This window comes from Orcinus orca, chromosome 5 (assembly GCF_937001465.1).
Source record: "Orcinus orca chromosome 5, mOrcOrc1.1, whole genome shotgun sequence".
Taxonomy (NCBI): Eukaryota; Metazoa; Chordata; class Mammalia; order Artiodactyla; family Delphinidae; genus Orcinus; species Orcinus orca.
This window is the reverse complement of record NC_064563.1, coordinates 125,471,942-125,490,818: the sequence shown is the minus strand read 5'-3', so window position 1 is coordinate 125,490,818 and position 18,877 is coordinate 125,471,942. Positions and strand designations below refer to the sequence as shown.

Below are 18,877 nucleotides of genomic sequence, written 5' to 3'. Positions count from 1 at the left end.
GCTGTGCAGTGGAATCAAAGACACATGAATGAATATAATGTTTTTATAATTATTTGTTCATCAGCAATGAGCATTCAAGTTTTTCTGGTATTATGAAATCATTGGTTTGATACAAATAATACACAATGATTTTACTAAGTCAGAAAGTGACAATATAGAGTTCTCATCTAGTGGAACATTTTTGCTTGGACAAAATTATTTTAAACAAAAAACTAATAAAAGCAAAACAATAGAAAACAGTAACAGTTTTTATTGCCTTTGTATTTTTAAGTTTTGTCTAAAATTTCCTGTTTTCCTTCAATAAACACTTATTATCAGAAAATATATTTGTTTAGTTGACATATTTAATTTTTAAATAATCAACTTGCTAATATTAACTTAGTTAGCAAAGAATTATTACCTCATATGAAGTAGCTAAATCTATTTACACAACTAAAATCCATCTGAAGTGTCAATATCCTCTTCCACCATATTGTTTCACCACACAAACCTTCAGTGGCAAAATCTCATCTTTTATGAAATAAGTAATAATCTTTTTTGTAATGTGATGGCTGTATGGGGGTAATGCTTAGAATTATTTTTTTTTATTTTTTTATTTTTCTGTACATGGACCTCCCGTTGCGGAGCACAGGCTCTGGACACACAGGCTCAGCGGCCATGGCTCATGGGCCCAGCCACTCCGCGGCATGTGGGATCTTCCCGGACCGGGGCACGAACCCATGTCCCCTGCATCGGCAGGTGGACTCCCAACCACTGCGCCACCAGGGAAGCCCAGAATTATTATTTTTAAGAGGAGAATCTCTAGCCCTCCTTGATCTATAGCCCTCTCATATACACAGCCCTTGAAACATGGGGTATATTGATTCCAGACAGCCTCTTATTAAAAAAAAAGATCAGGTGCTTGTTTTGGGAGTACATATTGTAAAATTGGAATGAAAACACCTAGACTAGCATGGACCCTGATCAAAGATGACAGACAAATTTGTGAAGCGTTCGTATTTTTATTCTCTAATGAAAATTAAAGTAGCTGAGTTTTGTTTTTTCATTTTTAAAGATTGAGCTGTATGATGCCTAATTAGGTTTAAACAAATGAGATACAAATGAAATAAAAATACTATAATTTTACTTAAGAGCTCACAAAAATGAAGTAATTTATAATTTTAAGAAAATTTTCCTTGGTATGTAGCCAAATGTTAATTTTTAAATGATGCGTTTTTACCTTTCTTTCCCTTTGTAACTTAGTTTATAAAAAGCAACTTTAAAAAAGCACTTTTATAAATTCATAAAATTATCCAGATTACCTGCTTTGCATTGCTCAAGTTCATAACAGAATTGTTTACTTCTTCTTTTCTTTTTTTCTAGGTAAACTTGATGCTGATATTGACAACTGATGTAACGGTAGTATTATTAACACTTTGCTTCAAATAAAAACAAGTCCAGGAGTAGATAAGGAGAGACCTTATTCAAAAAGACTAATACAATAGGGGGAAACCTTGGAGCTCAGAAATCTGCAAGTGCCTCAAAATCAAACACAAAAAGGCTTTTCTTTTATAGAGAGAGGTAAGCAGAGCTTAGCAGAAACTTTTAAGAGGAAGTTGGACAAACAAGGAGTGTGTAAATAGCATAATAGATGCAATCTGTTGACTGAAAAAAATGCACAAACTAAAAACTGAGAATTATGTTTAATTTGGTGGACATACTGAGGACTTAAGCCTGGGATACAGCCTCTCAGATAGCTCGGAGGGACTGTTCCAAAGAGGTAAGGGAAGAGCCAGAATATGTAGGAGTTTTTGCACACTCAAAGAGAACAAAAAACAAAACAAAACAAAAACAGGTAGTTTTTTTTAATCTTTTTAATCAAAAGATTACTGTTAAAGAAAACCAGACATCTCAAGTTAATGAATTTAGTGCTCTTCTACGTATGGGAAGATGTAAGAGTCTGACTGGGCTCATTGAAATCATCCTTTTAATACGCACCTTAACTATCTAGGGTCACGGTGTGCAATTTTTTTTGTTGAAAGGTATGACAGGAAATGTGTCTGCTGGGCCTGCTGATTTGGGGATTGGGGGGGAGTGCATATTCTGTACCTTAGCCTTTGACTCAGGGATGGGGACAAGCTAAAGTTCAGGGAACTGTGGGGAAAGAGAAGCCTGAATAAAGTTTGGTCAAGACAAAGCAGAGGAGAAGAAATACACAATTGTGAATACTTGGTCAGGAGCTATAACAGTATATTGTGTGTGTGTGTGTGTGTGTGTGTGTGTGTGTGTGTGTGTGTAAGTACACTTATTGGTGGCTCAGTGTTTCACTTTGTTTGTGATAAGCTATTTTGATGGTTTGGTATGTAGCTGTGGTATTAGATAAAGATATTTGATTTTTGTCCCCTTCCTGTCTCCTAAAACCAAGCTCCTAAAAAGCTTGGAATTTCCTAAGTGATAAGGATGATAAAGGCCTTTTGTTATAAGAGGCAACTCTTGGTGAATGGGACCCTAGATAGCTTCAGGATGGGGGCTGGTTGCCAGAAAGATCATGCCTTGATTGGAAGCTTGGGGAGAAGAAACTAGAGATTGAGTCAATCACCAATAGCCAATGAAATCTCCATAAAATATCTAAATGATGGGGTTTGAAATCTTCCAGGTTCATGAGCACATGGAAAGGCTGAGAGAATGGCACACCTGGAGAGGGCACAGAAGCTCCATGATCCCTCTTCCCCTACTTTGCCCTCTACATCACTGTCACTTTGGCCATTTCTGAGGTTTAGCCTTAATAACAGACTGGAAAATGTAAGTAAAGTGTTTTCCTGAGTTCTGTGAACCTGAAGAGGTTGAACCTGATTTACAGTTGGTGGGTTAGAAGTACAAATGGCCTGAGACTTGTGACTGGCATCTGGAACTGGAGCTGTCTTGTGGGACTGAGCTCCTTAGCTTGTGAGATCTGATGCTAACTCCAGGTAGATAGTGTCAGAATTGATCTCAATTGTTGAACACACATTCAGTGTCTGGAAAATTAAATAAGTGGTGTTGGAAAAGATACCAGGTATTTGGTGTCAAGAACAAGAAACTCTCTTTTGGTGTTAGAAAAAAATGGAATTTTCTAGAACAGCCCTGGCCCAGAGAAACATGTGGTTTGTGAAGAGAAAGAGTAAAAGGGTAGCGAATGAGGAATCTTTAATCCATGGATGGCTACTTAGTCACCAGAGGTATGAAATTTCAGCTGCATTGCAATCACTTACTAAAGGTAAAAGTTACTAGTGGTATTTAGAAATGGTTGCAGACCTGACTTCCAAGGACTTCAGTCACTGGATAACTAAGGAAATGTAAAATAATAAGAAGCATGCCAAACATATAATCCACTGTTGGTTATTATTATCTGTAATAGCTAAAATGAATGAAAATGCTGAGTTGGACTTTGATGCTAGACCAAGCACAGATTTCTCTTGGTGAGAGTCAAGGGACTTGTCCTATCAGGGTGGAAATTTTTAAAGGGTTACTAAGAAATGTAGTGAATAAAGGAAACCTTGACAGGGGTGAAAAAATGAGGAAGAGAAAGGAGAGAGTCAAGAAGCCTCTTGCAGAAGGGTGGGAATATTTAGATGGTTATTTAAAAATGGGATGAATAAAATGAACATTGATGTTATTGAAACAAAGGTCTTAATACACCACTATTGAAAGTTAAGTGGACCAGAGAAAGTCCCTTCTGATCTCCCAACGTTAAAAGGCCCCAAGTAAGTCCACTCTATGTGCCATCGTTTGGAAGAATTAAAAAAATGAGAAGGCAAATATTTCAATGAGAAACTGGCCCTGGACATACTTGATGCCATAATTGGGCCAATTAATCAAGGTAATGATTGACAAAAGGACTCTGGTCCCTCAGCTAGAAACCCTGCTGTAGACAACAAAGCCTTTTGTACTTACGTGATTATAATGGTCAAGGGGTAGGAAGAAGTTTCTGGGATTTCTTGACATAGGAACCATTTGCACTGTGGTACCAAAACCCACTGGTGAAACACTAACATAGACTTCAATTAGATTTAGCAAATATAGAAATGTAAGAGCTAGTAGGATTAAGGTGGAGGTCTGGAAGAAAATTAGAATGTTTAAACAGTTCCTGTGTGAAGAGGTTTTATCTCCTTTACTTGAATGTTTTATGAGAATGGATGTCTATGGATATTTTGTCTGACTGTGGAATGCCTAATTTACCTAGTATTATAAAACCAAAAACTGTTAATGAAGGCCTGACGAAGGCTACAGTTACAAATGTAAGAGTTAATGGGATTAAGTGAAGTTTGGGAGAAGAGTTGGTAAATTTGAATAGGCTTTATTTGAAATGGTTGCAGCTCTTTCACACGAATGTATTATTAGGACAGACATCATATCTGATTGGGAACATTTCCCTTATCTAGTATTGTAAAACACAAGCCATGTAAATCAACCCTTCAAGCAATATTAATTGGACATGCTAAATGGGAACCAGTAAGATTGGCTGAGCCCAAAAAGCACAGAATAGAAACTGGATTGCTGGTATGGACAAATTCTCTGAGATACCCCTATATTGAGTGTATACTAGGGATTATGGCAAAACCTGTGAGTGCCTCCCTGCAATGACTACTGGGACATTAGAAATGTTCATCTGAGGGGCAATTACCAGTTGGTATCAGAAATTAGTTATAACTGTCCCTATGATTGAAGGACATAAAATAATCTTGAAACGTGAAACACCCATGTCTTGGGTAATGTTGGATAAATGTTCTAATGGGGAGGACAGTGTCCAGAAGAGTTTCATAATGAAATGGAAATGATTTACAGTTGGCCCTCCATAGCTTTAGATTCCACATCCATAGATTCAACCAAGCATGGATGGAAAATATTATAAAAAGAATCCAGAATGTTCCAGAAAGCAAAATTTCAATTTGCCATATGGCAACTATATACATAGCATTTACGTCGTATTAGGTATTACAAGTAATCTAGAGATGACTTAAAGTATACAGAAGGATATGTATAAGTTATACATAACTACTACACCATTTTATATGAGACTTGAGCATCTTCAGATTTTGATATCTGTGGGTGTCCTGGAACCAATCCTCCATGGATACCCAGGGATGACTGTATATAAGATCTTTATACTAAGGTAATCCAAGGAGACACCCGTGAGTAGGGAGCTCTTTCCCCAGGACAGAATGTGTAACTGCGTGAAGAGCTGCTGGATTCTATTGTCACTTGGACAGCATCCTATAAACAGCAATCAAAGATGTGCCTGGTTTACAGATGGTAGTCCAAAAGTGAACGGACAGCATCCTGTTTAGAAGGCCATCACTCTGACTGAAAAAGGTAAAACATAAGTTCAGTGGGCTGCATTGCTTGCTGCTTGCCACAGTGTTTCAGTTTTTACTCAATGATGGGTTGCTTCTGGCAGGCCTGCAAGCCCTGTACCTGCCCAGCCTCAAGACTGAAGAAAGAGCCTGGAGTCAGCGACAGAGACATCTCATTCCTTTATCCTTGGCTACTATTCTTTCTATTTTCCATTTATGCCCAAACATTTACATCTTTGGAAGGGATATTAGGGTTGGCCACTGTGCTGGTCTAGAGTGTAGGCAGCAGTATTAGTCTAGCAAGTACTTCCCCTCATCTAAGGAGGGGGTTGTGGGAACCTCCTGATTTATAGCCATTAAGTCAGAAGTAAGGATGGCCCAGGGCTTGTTACTGGTGTCTGAAGTGTGAGACTTGAACCCCTTTAACCTGTGGAATCTGATGCTAAATCCAGATAGATTGTGTCAGATTTGAATTGAATTGTTGGACACCCTGTTTGTGTGTCAGAGAATCAGAGGAATGGTTGGTATGGGGGAAGAAAAACCCTTCAATAGTATAAAATCAAGTATTAAGTCTCTATTAAAGTTGGACAGTTTAGCTTTTTTTCTATCTATAAGAACATCACTAATCCTGGCCTATTACGTGAGTCCTACTAATCGTAAGAGGGACTGAATAAAGGAGAGTATTTAAAATTGTTAAAAGCTATTCTCAGTGCTGAGAAAAACAATTTTAAGTGCAAGTTCTACTAGTGATGGGCCAGTAGTTGCAAATTTGCATATAAAGGATGGCATATTATTTTCACCTTTCAAGTACTTGAGACTATTATACCTTTAGACAACTGATGCTTAACTAAACAGTACATTTTCTGTTCCTGCAATTTTTTTTTTTTTTTTTGTAATTCAGTGGGTTGATTCCATTAATCATTTCTGTTCTCTTCAAAACTCTTTCCAAATCCCTGTAAGTATCGATATTAAGGTAAATAAAGCAGAAAGAAACAAATCTGCTGTCATCTGAGTCACAAGTTGCAGGTAATAGATTCATTCTTATCCTTGATTTAGGAAACGACAGCCTGTCCATCAGTGATGATCAGAAATTATATGCTTTCAATTCTGTGCAGCCCAGCTCTTGGTAGGTGTGGGGTGAAAAGTACCCTCACCAATGAACTCAGCTTCAGCTTCCGGTAAATCCAAGCCCTCACCCTTCCATGACACATGAAAGGAGTCAATGTCTCAGATCAGTCCTAATAAAGACAATCTTGCTATTTGTACCCTAAGTCCTATTACTCCAACTTCTCTTTGGATGTGTGAAATAAAATTAATATTTTATGGCAAGACAAGAAAAATTTAAACAAAAAATTTTCTCTGCCTTTTGGCCTCCTCTCTCCCTGCACTGTGCTTTGTGTATCTGCATTTTGCATTGACCAAACCTCCCCAATGGTAGAAATACCTGCTCAACCATAAAAAGCAACATTCTCCTAGCATCAGTAAGACAAGTCCTTAAAGATAACATTCCTTCTTGATCTCTTAAGGGGTCACATAGTGCTTTTATATCTGGATTATGTAAACTGTCAATAATACATCATTTGATGTACAGCTCTTTGTCTCAAAATAAACTTATATAACTGTGCCTTGACTTCTAATGGGTGGAACAGTTCTCAGAGCTTTCTGAGATGCTTTTCCTGGGTTATAATCCTCAAATTTGGCTTGAATAAAATTTTCCATTTCTTTCTTAGATTGACTGGTTAATTTTTCATCAAGAGATGGCTGTGTTTTCTCCCTTTATGTAATCTCAGAAATAGCCTCTAATTGTCATTTGTAATTCTATGGCTGGACCTCAAGCTCTTGTATTTATGCTTCTACTCTTAAATATATTTTTTTCCACAAAACAATCATAAACTGTAGACAGAGTAGCACCAGACACTGTAGTACCTGCTATACATATATAATTTCATTTAGCACTCATCGCAAAAATATAGGGTAGATAATATTTTCCCACTTTTTCTGGACAAGTTAAATTAACTGAGATTAACAACTACTAAGTAATAAATGGTCAGCAGGATCTAATCTAGATCGACTCTGTTCTTTCTACTCTACTACACTGCAGCTCCCAGTCCATGGTCCACTTTCCAGTGTGTTCATCTACAATGCCCACCTAGTTCTTTACTTCATATTGCCACTTCCTTATAGAGAATATTACCCCCCAAAGCCACTTAAACGTGCCAACTGAAACCATGGAAATACAACCCTTCTATGCCTGTGGATCATTAGGTTTTCCTACCTCTCCAGTATGCAAAGCAGGGATTCTAAAGGTGGGTTACATGGATCTCCCTGGGTTTAATAATTGGTTTGGGGGAACTCTGTGATATCCTTAAAGCTATGCAAAACAAAGCAAAAAAAAAAAAACCAAAAAAGTGTGTGTGTGTTTGTGTGTGTGTGAGAATATGTGCTTTCTCCTAGGGTAGTAAGCTCTTTACCAACCACTTATCCTCTTTACAGATGTACAGATGTATAAATCAGGGATCATGTCATTGAAGGGCTTCTGTCATGCTCAAAGCCATTGTGATTTTTAAGGTGGACTCTATGCAACCACTCATAAGTAACTTCTCTTTCTCTTCACATGTGGGAGAGGAATCAACAGCTGTATTTGGTGGTGCCACATGTGTGGCAGAGTGTAGGAGGGACTTTGTTTTCTGTTCTCATCTACTTCATCATTACTATTTCTCACTTTGCTTCTATCATCTTCTGGTGCATATCTCCTTTGTGGCCTATTTTATTTATTTATGAAAAATATTAATATTATGATGTGTATATGCTCATTTTATATTAATATGAAGGGCTATTTAATTATTTTTTCATTTTTTTTTCTTCTATAGCACTTTGAATATGTCATTCTACAGCCTTGTGGGGTTCTTTGGTTTTGTTTTGTGTGTGTGTGTGTGTGGTACACGGGCCTCTCACTATTGTGGCCTCTCCGTTGAGGAGCACAGGCTCCGGACGCACAGGCTCAGCGGCCATAGCTCATGGGCCCAGACACTCCGCGGCATGTGGGATCTTCCCGGACCGGGGCACGAACTCATGTCCCCTGCATCGGCAGGTGGACTCTCAACCACTGCACCACCAGGGAAGCCCTGGGGTCCTTTCTTTTTTATGAGAAGTCAGCTGTTACTCATATTGGGGTTTTCTTGTAACAAGCCATTTTCTCTTCCTGTTTTCAAGATTTTTTTCTTTGTTCCTGATTTTCAACAATTTAACTATGATGTGTCTGAATGTGAATCTTTTTACATCAACACTTGCAGTGTGTTGAGATTTTTGGATTTGTAGATTGACATTTTTCATCAGATTTTTCAGCCATTATGTCTTTGAATATTATGTCATGAATATTTTTCATGTCCCTTTCTATCTCTCCAATGCTGGTACTCCCATTATACATATGTTGATGTGCTTAATGATTTTAAACACTTCTCTCAGGCACTGTTTACTTTCATTCTTTCTTTTTTCTCTTCACTGTATTGCATAATCTTTATTAATCTATCTTTTGTGTGCCTGATTCTTTTTTCTGCCAGCTCAAATTTACTGTTGAGCCCCTCTAGTAAATTTTTTATTCTAATTACTATAATTTTCAACTCCAGACTTTCAACTTGGTTCTTACTTATAATTTCTATCTCTTTACTGATATTTTTTATTTGATGAGGCATTCTTATCTTTAGTTCTTTGAACATATTTATAATGCCTGCTTTTGAAAACTTTATCTGACAAGTCCAACATCTGGGCTTCTTCAAAGGGTTTCTATTGCCTACATTTTTCTTCTTTCTTTTTGTGTATGATTCACACTTTCCTGTTTGCTGTTCTTTATATGTCTCAATTTTTCATTGACCATCCCCCTCCGTGGGTGGTTTGATATGGTGTTGCTGTTGCTTCCTTGGTCATGTGTTTGTTTAGTAACTTGACTGAAATATCTCTGTAGCATCTATTTTCCCCATAATATACAGCATCTGATGGCTCTTGTAATTTTTTTTTCTTGTTTTTATCTTTTATTCTAGTGGTCTTTTATATACCTAGTGGTCACATCTAAGTCAGTTAAGCCACTTGTTTGGTCAAAGATCATGTTTAAACATCCTTAGCCAGTTAGATTTTTATCCTTTACAGTTTTTACTGTTAGATATGTGTCTGACATAGAGGATGCTATCACAATTTAAGGAGTTTATGATCTTGTCCCATGTTCATCTAGTAACTAATCATTTAGATTTTTCCTCTCTGATCATTCCTAAGAGGACACAGCCTAAGGCATGCACATAGCCTTTCACTCTGCCAGGAATGGGTGATTTTATTTTTTAACCCTGGTTTCCTAAGATATGTCCATGAGTCAGAGTAGCTTATTATTCAGCCAGTGTTTTGTCAGAATTGCTCTGACGTCTCTTGTGCCAATGAGGCTTCTGCCTTTTGTTGATGGACCTTTGTGTAGCTTGGGAAGTGCTTTTCAAATCTACCCCATGTCCAGTTCTGACTGCTTCTAATGATCTGGTGCAGCCTAGCACATGCACACAACACTCCCAACCCCCATGATTGACTGTTACTCCAAAGAAGTCTGGTAAAGACAATATTGTCCCTGGGTTCTTTTAAATTTCTGGTTCCTCTTCCATGTCACTTGTTGCTACTAGTATCAGGGTGCTATCTTAATTGCCTCCCTCTAAGGTCTTCATGGTTTTTGACAACAACCTTAGTAATGGAATTCTCTGAGCTTTGTTAAAAATAAAGTCAGCCCCTTCAGGCAGAGCTGTGGATCTCTAAATTATGATGGCCTTCCTCTTCCCCTGCTCAGAATCTTTGCAGGTCTGCACAGGAGTTGGAGGTGAGCCAATGGCCCACTTCTAGAGTGATATTCCAGCTCGATCAGCTGAAACTGCAGGCAGTTAGTAACATCTGATCTTCTTGGCTTTCCCTTCCCTGCAGGGAAACTCTGCCCTATAAGCAAGCTGGAGCGGAGAAAACTGTGCCCAGTTTTTTTAGTTTATCATATCTAGAGTGGAGCTTGCATGCTACAGTTAGGGCCTGAGTAGGGACAGGGGGCCTCAATCTTCTGAGTTATGCCTGTTTTGAATAGACCTTCAGCAAAACAGGACTTGAGATGAGAAATTCTTACTACCTACCTCTTCTGAGGTGAAACCATAGCCCTCAAATGAAATTGGAGGAAGGAGTTCCCATCTTAATGTCTGTACCCTCCTGGGGTAGTGGACATGGGTAGAGTTTCTATACATGGAGCTGGGAGGGGGAAAAAGGAATAGGTCATGGCTTAAATGCCATAGTCTCCTGCTATTGTTGAGATTTAGACTTTCTTGAACAAGTGTTGTACCCTTTGCTTTATGGCCTTAAAACAATTTCCAGAGACTTTAAATTATTATTTTGTTTTCTTTTATAATTTTCTCCAGTTTAAAGGTTGTTTTGTTGGGAGTAAGTTTCACTGCATTACTCACTCTTCCATTCCAAAATTACTACTTCCTTAATCATAATTCATTGCATTACTTTCATATTGCTCCCAGAGATAAACCAACACATATATGGTCACCTTATTTTTGATAAAGGAGGCAAGAATATACAATGAAGAAAAGACAGCCTCTTCAATAAGTGGTGCTGGGAAAACTGGACAGCTACATGTAAAAGAATGAAATTAGAACACTCCCTAACACCACACACAAAAATAAACTCAGAATGGATTAAAGACCTAAATGTAAGGCCAGACACTATAAAACTCTTAGAGGAAAACATAGGCAGAACACTTTATGACATAAATCACAGCAAGATCTTTTTTGACCCACCTCCTAGAGAAATGGAAATAAAAATAAACAAATGGGATCTAACGAAACTTAAAAGCTATTGCAGTACAAAAGAAAACATAAACAAGATGAAAAGACAACCCTCAGAATGGGAGAAAATATTTTCAAATGAAGCAACTGACCAAGGATTAATCTCCAAAATTTTCAAGCAGCTCATGCAGCTCAATTTCAAAAAAACAAGCAACCCAATCCAAAACTGGGCAGAAGACCTAAATAGACATTTCTCCTAAGAAGATATACAGATTGCTAACAAACACATGAAAGGATGCTCAACATCACTAATCATTAGAGAAATGCAAATCAAAACTACAATGGGGTATCACCTCAAACTGGTCAGAATGGCCATCATCAAAAAATCTACAAACAATAAATGCTGGAGAGGATATGAAGAAAAGGGAACCCTCTTGCACTGTTGGTGGGAATGTAAATAGGTACAGCCACTATGGAGAACAGTATGGAGGTTCCTTAAAAAACTAAAAGTAGAACTACCATATGACCCAGCAATCCCACTACTGGGCATATACCCTGAGAAAACCATAATTCAAAAAGAGTCATGTACCACAATGTTCATTGCAGCTCTATTTACAATAGCCAGGACATGGAAGCAACCTAAATGTCCATCGACAAATGAATGGATAAAGAAGATGTGACACATATATACAATGGAATATTACTCAGTCATAAAAAGAAACAAAATTGAGTTATTTGTACTGAGGTGGATGGACCCAGAGTCTGTCATACAGAGTGAAGTAAGTCAGAAAGAGAAAAACAAATACCATATGCTAACACATATATATGGAACCTAAAAAAAATGGTTCTGAAGAACCTAGGGGCAGGACAGGAATAAAGACACAGACGTAGAGAATGGACTTGAGGACATGGGAAGGGGGAAGGGTAAGCTAGGACGAAGTGAGAGAGTGGCATTGACAGATATACACTACCAAATGTAAAATAGATAGCCAGTGGGAAACAGTCGCATAGCACAGGGAGATCATCTCAGTGCTTTGTGACCACCTAGAGGGGTGGGATAGGGAGGGTGGGATAGGGAGTGTGGGAGGGAGAAGCAAAAGGGAGGGGATGTGGGGATATATGTATATATATACCTGATTCACTTTGTTATACAGCAGAAACTAACACAACATTGTAACAGAATTATGCTCCAATAAAGATGTTTAAAAAAAATTTCATATTGCTAAAAAAATTTTAAGCATACTGAAATTTATTGTTCATTTAAATTGTATGTGGAACTGACTTAAACTTTAAACCAACAAAGAAAATTTTGGTGGTGTATTATTAAATACATTTAAGAATTTGCCTGACATAAATTAAGTAAACTATATGTTAAACACCATTTATAAGTTAATCTTTGGATATACATTTCATAGTGAGACAGGAGCAAATGGGGCAGGGCACAACCTTTAAAAGAATGACATAGCCTTTGAGGATACAATAAAAACTGGTTACAACAGATTAGATCCAAGATGGTGGAAGGCTGAACTTCCAGTAGACCTTGAGCCTTGTTATACACTCATTGTAATACATTAGCATGCTAAATGACACACCCACAGGTGCCATGACAGTTCCAAGGTCAACCATAAAAGGCCAAAAGTGAGTGGTGGCCCAACTCCTGGAAATTCCCACCCCTTCCCCAAAATAGTCGGAATAATCCTCTCATTTATTAGCCAGGGAAATTACCTGGCCCAGAATAACTAACTACCCCATAATTCAGGGCGTCTCTCACTTTCCCAGACAGCCTACATTCTGTCTGTGGAGTGTGTTTCTCCCAGTGCTGATCTCATTTTCCAAGATGACCCCATTCCCTGGGACTGCTCTCGCCTTTTGAGAGGGACCACATTCTGCCTATAGAATTTATATCTCTCTAAATAAGCCTGTTTTCAATTTACTATGGCTCACTTTTGAATTCTTTTCTTTCTGAAGCTATGGACCGTCACTTGGCAACGTGTCCCAGGGACTCACCTGAGACCTGGGACATGACCATCCTCTCGCACCCCATTTTCCTGCAACAATAGAGCTTTATATTTTCATGAGGACTCTTTTGAAATAACTTAATATTTCATATCCCTTTTTTTATTTTTGCCTTAGTGACAGATATAATTATCCAACTCTACTGAGGAAAGATGTTGAAATATTTTCTCCTGTAATCATTGTGAAAAGTCAAAAATTTGTAAAGGTGCAACAATAGGTCACATTACAATTTTTGAAAAACTACTTTTTAGGCCAGTAGTAACCATCGAAATGGCAGAGATTAAAACAACAACAACAGCAGCAACCAAGTATGTAATGACTACTTTTATGTGACTATTATGTAACATATTTGCAGAAAATTCCCTCTGTATGTTAAGTATCTATACATTTGTTTGGGGCCCAGACCAACTGTGGGGCTTTTTGTGTTACTCGGTCCTCATTCCTCTTTTCAGGGGTATCTAATTTTCTTGTTGCACGACAGAGTCTTTTTAAAAAGACAAAAACTGTAGCGTCATCTGATTCAACTGCTTTATTTTATAAATCTTAAAAACTATGTTCTAGAGAGAAAAATCAAGGTCATGTGGCTTTTAATGGACATCTGAAACTTGGGTGTCTCAAACCCCTCCCCAATGCATACTTCACTCTGCATGCAGCTTCCCCCCAAAAAATAGCAGAAGGTGATGGTAACTGAACTCAAGTCACCAGAATCAACCTAGCACCTTACTCATTTATTTCCCTGTACAGCTGCTGTTCCAGATGCAGTATTCGGAAATAGAGGTAACACTTCAGAACGGGTCCTTTCTATGTTGGACACTTTACTTTTGTTCACATTTTCTGAAGATCCCATATACTTCTGGGAGATTATTTTTCCTTAACTTTCTTTAAAGGGGAGGGGGATGGGGGAAGACTTTCCTAGGACATCTGCAATTCTGAATAAGTACTGCAGGCAAGGAAAGAAGAAGTGAGTGTTCATAATTGAAGGATATCTCCCAAAGGACAAAGGTCAAGTTAAAAAAAAAATCAGGAAGGGGTAATGTTTACAGAGGACAAAGTGCTTTAAACTGGAGAGATGCAATATTTTTACTATAGGATAATGGTAAAAGTATGTCTTTTTCACAAGTTAAAATTTCTGTCCAAGGTTAGAGAAAAAAAATGTATACCTATGATATAGAGAATTACTTTGGATCAGTGCTTTTAGTTTATGTAGTACCACTATTTGGAGGAATATGCATTTTCTACATTATTTAAAAATATTTATAACAACAAATAACTTATAAACAGATTATCTCTGACAATGGTGCATATCATTCACTGAAAATCTAATTTATTTATGGTATTTTTAAAGAGAAAATATAAACAAGTAATCTTTAAATAATTTCCAATGTGCTTTGGGGGCCAGTCAATATAAAATTGTGTGATTCTCATTTCCTTTCCTAAACTCTCTGTGGGAATCCTCAGTCAGTTGTTGCAGCGATTAGATCTTAGTTTTGTGGCATGTTGAAACACTCTAAATCAGGACAGAGGAGGTGAAGAAAGCTCTCTTAGTTAAACAGATAACTTGTGTACTGCAAGGCATTCTTTTGTTTATGAACTTCAGAGAGAACTCTTTGTACATTATACAAGCCCACATTGTGAAGAACAAAGATGGGATTTCAAAGGCTGGCCTCTTTTGTGATAGAAGAAAAAGCATTTTTCCTCTCCAGGTGGATATTTCTAAGAAAGATTAATAGGTAGAGGAAAAATCATCTTCAGAAAAGATCAGAGTTTGAGCTGTGCTGTTTGTGCTTCATGGCTTTATATATCCCCTCACTAATAGTGGGCCAAGCATGAAAAAGTTTTTTTCTTTTTCTTCAAACTATCCATTGCATAAAATTAACTGACAAACATAACCATGTCTGACAGTGAAATTTGCAATTTAATGTGCATACACACAGTATGTCTTCTACTTTACGCAAATATTCCCCAGATGCTTTCATTTTGCTGGTAAGGACATATCTTCCTCTTCTACTATCGTCCTCTTTTACTTTTCATTGAGTCATTTCTATACCTTCACAGGCACATTTTCAAGTGCTTCTGAAGAAGGATTGGTCTACACTGCGCCTTGTCTCAACGTGATGTCTCCCAGCCTCTATTATCAGAACCAGGCTTCTTTTTCACCACCCACTTTGTTTCCTTTGCCTGTGAATGTTTTTAAATATTCTAAGTTGTTTTGTATTTCTTTGTAATCTGTTAAAAATCAAGCTCACCCGACAATCTCTGTAACAATGTTCTATTTCCTGCTCTTTTAATATAATTACGAGCATGAATTATCTCATGCCTGACATTTGTACCTCTATAATATATGGCTGTCAGGATTGGACTTTTAAATATATATTCTCAGTAGAGTTTAACCTACTGTAAATAGGTTGCTTAGCACTGCCATTGCATCTTACTTTATACATATTATTCAAAAATAAGCATGAAGAGCACTTCTGTAGACCAAGGACACTTTATAGGGTTTAGAAAGAACTTAAGTGAGTAAATAGTGTTTTGAATATATTAAACAGTCAGCTTATGCACTTTTATTTTTTTTGGAAAATGGAATTCTAGTAATTCTAAGAAATTCTAGGAAATGTCATATACAGTCCTAAAAATCTTCCAATCAGTGAACTAAAAAATTGCCCTGATTCTTGTTTGCGTAAAAATACTTAGTTAGAAATAATTTCATTACTAGGAAGTATATAGCAGCCTCATTGCTAAAAGAAAATAAGCAAAAAAAATAATAATAATAGATACACAAAATTAAATCGCTATCTACAAAAGTAATGTTGCCAGATTATATTAAAAGTGGGACATAAGATCTTAAGAGAGAGATGCTGGAAGTGGAGCAACATGGATCAGGTTCCATTATCCCTTTTTCCTTAAATGAATAAAAGTATTTTCACAGGGGACATCATTGTTTCCCATTTTTCTTGGGCAGTTGTCTCAGCAACAGAAGGCATTTAAACCTACAAAATTTTTTTTGAAAACAAATCAGTATAATAAATAAAATATACAAAATGTTACATTGAAGGATCCAGGAAAAGATTTGTAAAATAAGAAATAGGCTCAGGAAAAAAAAAAAAAGTAATTTTCAAGTTCAAAGATTTTTATGTTTACTGTAGGGGCAGAAAAAAATTTCCCTTCTACCCTTCTAGGTTCTTTGGCTGGTCTAGTAATTAAACTGACATAAGACAGATTAACAAGAAAAAAATTGATATCATATGTACAGGATTCCCAAAGATATGAGACCCAAAAGACCATCAAGCAATTGAAGTTTCTATGCTATCCTGAGCTGAGAATTGGGATGGGGGCTTCAAAGAGGAAGAGGGTAATTCATGGGGGCACATTTTGGATGGCATATTCTGTTCCCCTTCAGTAGCCGTTCAAAAATTCATTCATACATTATTTAGATATACATTCAGAATATGTATTTTATTTTATTCTCTAACATTTTTATTTATATCCTTCTCATAATCTTTTGGGTACAGAAGGAATAAAGGAAAGTAATTTTAGCAAAAATCAGTTAAAAAACTTGGTCCAATCCACTAATTTAAACTGGATCTTGAGGTTGAAGTCAGTGTCTTTGAGGTAATTCATTCTTAAAGTTTTTCCATTTTCCCCTCACTCCTGTCACAGGTGGGATTAGAGATGTGAGCAAAAGACTTCTATGACTCTGAGGCATTAGGAGGAAGAAAAACCTCTCACCTTATTCCCTAGGCTAGTTCTTGGGAATAAAACAAATCTGAACTTCAGCAAGGAGGAACTTATTCAAAAAGAACATTGCAATAAGGGGAGGAAGACTGTTGTGATGGGGCAGGGGCACTCTTGCAATAGGGGCAGGGGGGTTATTGAAATTATATGATGTGGAAAATATTCCAGGAGATCTGCAAGTGTATCAAATGGCATGAGAAATGGACTTTTCTTTTTCAGGGAGGAGTAAACAAGACTAGAAAAAAATGGATATGGGAAAATGGGATGAGTGATGGTGTGTAGGACAGCTGATGGGGGAATATTTTCCCCTGAGGTCAGCTAACATTCTGAGCAGTGGCTGCAGAAGAGGAGTTGTACAGCGTTGGGATGATCAAAAATGGGTGAAGGCTTAGGGGCCTGGGGAAGGAGAGGTGTCTGATTAAAGTTTGTTCAAGTTAGCAAGCATTTCATCCAGATTGCTCAGTGGGGATAAACAGTTCAGCTCACCATTTAAGAGTCAAAGAATGGGAATTTAGAGAGTATTGGTCAGGCCTTGTCTTAGTAAAATGGGGGATACTCATGGGTCTTGTCTAACTATACAGGGAAGGGTGGATTTTTACAGTCAGTCATTTTGGGGAGCACAGAAAAGCTGGGGTAATTTCCTGACTGTTGCTCTTTGGGGAGAATCAAAGGATTCTGATAAAGTTCAACATTGTCAACCAAGTGGAACTTTGCTGGCCAGTGCTGCAAATATCCTTGGTTGGTGAACTTGCAGTCTCCACCTTCTTAGCTCAGTCAGGGCTGAGAGGCTGCTGTCAGATGGCTCGGTTTCTTATTGCCTCTCATTGGTGCTGAAAACCACCAATGGTGAGTGTGTTACTATGATTCTAGTACCATTTCCAGTGTAGGGGTAAAAGGATTTTCCCACCCAATTCTCTGACATCAGTTGGGTGTCCTATAATTCAACTCAATTCTGACACTATCTACCTGGAGATAACATCAAATTCCACAGGGTAAGGGCTCAGTCCCACAGGACTGCCTCCCCACTTCCAATGCCAGCTGCAAGCCCAAGTTGTCACCTGTGCTTCTGACTCACCTGCTATAAATTGGAGGTTCCAACAGACCCCTTCTTTGGTATGATTAATTTTCTAGAGCAACTCACAGAACTCAGAGGTACTGGATCACCAGTTTATTAGAAAAGGATTTAACTCAGGAACAGCCAGATGGGAGAGATGCATAGGGCAATGTATGGAGAAAGGGCATGGAGCTTTCCTGTGCTCTCCAAGCTTGTCACTCTCCCCAAATCTCCACCTGCTCACCAACCCAGAATCTCTCTTACACCTGCATTTTTAGGTTTTTAAGGAGGCATCATTACATAGGCATGATTGATGAGAATCATTAGCCATTGGTTCAACCTTCAGCCCATTTCCCCTTCCCCAAGTTCAGGGAGGTGGGACTAAAAGTTCCAATCCTCTAATCACATGGTTAGCTCCCCTGGCAACCAACTGGCATCCTTAGGTTAAGTTTATTGCTCTCATCTCAGGAAATTCCAAAGGTTTGGGAAGCTGTGTCCAGAAATGGGAACAAAGACCAAATCTATATTTCTTATTATAAATCATGTTATCACAAGGCAATCTCCTCACTTCAGCTCTTGGTCTAGAATGTCCTCTCCCCAGAAACAACAGCTCAGACACACAGAATTACAAGTCAGGTCCATAAATTTTCAACTTAACACACACCATAAAGAAACTGAAGGGTACAAACCAGAAAAGCTGGCTGCCTGACCATGCTTATTTACTGTCTTAATCCATCATGAACAAAAATCTTGGTACTAAATCACCCTAAACAGTGACCTGTTCCAAAGTCTGAATTTTGGATTGGTGAACAGCCTCTCTGCTCATAACAGAGCCTTCCTGACATAAAATGCACTTCCAGTGCAATGGCTATCTCACACTAAGCAGAAAAACAATGAATATGTGATTACTATATGGAGGAGGTGGAGAAGTCAGGAAAAGACAAAACTTTTTCCTTTAAAAATAT

The 18,877-nt window shown here is 37.8% G+C and overlaps 1 non-coding gene across 1 annotated transcript; it reads left to right on the top strand.

Moving 5' to 3' along the window:
* The first annotated feature begins 897 nt into the window (after positions 1-897).
* On the top strand, positions 898-1,004 carry LOC117199330 (U6 spliceosomal RNA). The gene has a single exon (XR_004480558.1). It is a non-coding gene; the product is annotated as a U6 spliceosomal RNA (small nuclear RNA).
* Positions 1,005-18,877: the final 17,873 nt, after the last annotated feature.